This window comes from Sceloporus undulatus, chromosome 6, assembly GCF_019175285.1.
Source record: "Sceloporus undulatus isolate JIND9_A2432 ecotype Alabama chromosome 6, SceUnd_v1.1, whole genome shotgun sequence".
In the NCBI taxonomy this organism is placed as follows: domain Eukaryota; kingdom Metazoa; phylum Chordata; class Lepidosauria; order Squamata; family Phrynosomatidae; genus Sceloporus; species Sceloporus undulatus.
In genome coordinates this window covers 50,202,132-50,203,498 of record NC_056527.1, presented here as the reverse complement: position 1 = coordinate 50,203,498, position 1,367 = coordinate 50,202,132, and positions in this window count along the sequence as shown.

The window sequence follows — 1,367 nt, the reverse complement described above, 5'->3', positions numbered from 1 at the left end:
AATAATAAACTATATCAGCCCGGCCAGCCAATCATCTTATCGCTTAATATACAGTTGGCCCTCCACATTTGCAACTTTGAGATTTGCAGATCTGATTGTGGCTCTGATTTATATGTTTTCTCTAGGAATCTCTAGGTCCTCCAGTGAAATCCTGCTGGAGGTTGACCATAGAGTTGCATGGGAGGACCTAAAGACTCCTAGACTTCACTAGGCATTTGTAGACCTTCCAGCAGCGGTTCCCAAAGTTTGGTCCTCCAGATGTTCTGGACTCTGGCTCCCAGAATTCCTAAGCGCAGCTTCTGGGAACTGAAGCCCAAAAGACCCAGAGGACCAAAGTTTGAGAACCACTGTTCTATGGTCAAATTCTGGCAGATGTTGACCATAGAGTTCTGTTTGGAGGACCTGGAAATTCCTAGAGAGGTGTTCTCTCAGGTTAAAAAAAAGTATTGTTCTTTTTTTATTTGTGGTTTTTATACTTTTGGGGGGGGAGTGTTCCTGTCCCCCTAAACCAGCGTATGCAGTAAATGCATCTGCGGACGTAGACTGAAGCCTAGGAAAGCTCATGCTGCCAACTTCTTTCTTTCACTGAGTGTCAAAAGGTGCTACAATATCTAACACGTCTATAGCTTCAAATTCTGCAGTAAATACACTCATCCCTCCACATTTGCGGCTTTGACTTTTGCAGTTTTGATTATTCACGGATTTTATTAATACGTTCTCTCTAGGAACATCTAGGTCCTCCAGTGCAACTCTATGGTCAACTTTAACCTAAAGTCGCACTGAAGAGCCTAGAGATTCCTAGAGAGGACACTCCACTATGCCTTTGTAGCTCCTCCAGTGCAGTTCTATGGTCAGTGTCTGTCAGATGTTGACCATAGAGTCCCTCTGGAGGACCTAGAGATTCCTAGAGAGGCATCCTCTGAGGTAAAAAAACATAGTGTTTTTGTTATTTGCGGCTTGTCTCCAGTTACTATAGTACTTTTTTACGTTTAGGTTGTAAGTTTCCCTCACACGAATGTAAGCTATTCCTCTGAGGGGGAAAGTTAAGTAACGCCTCCCTCACACACACAGCCAGCGCCACCTCCCAAACTACAACTCCCGTCGTGCCTTTCGCTCTCCCCTTTCCCTCCCGGTGCATTCTGGGAACAAACATCACTTCATGTTTCTATTTGTACCTTGGTTCTACAGTACTGTACAGTGTTAATATGCCCCTCCCTCCTGACTACAAATCCCGGCGTGCTCTGGTGTGACGTCACGAGGCAACTTCCGTCCCGTCCCGGGGAAGTTAGTACCCAGTCGCGTAGAAAAGGGGGCGGGGCGGAAAGTCGGCTTCCTGGTTGGGTGGAGAAAAAGAGGGCGGGGCGAAG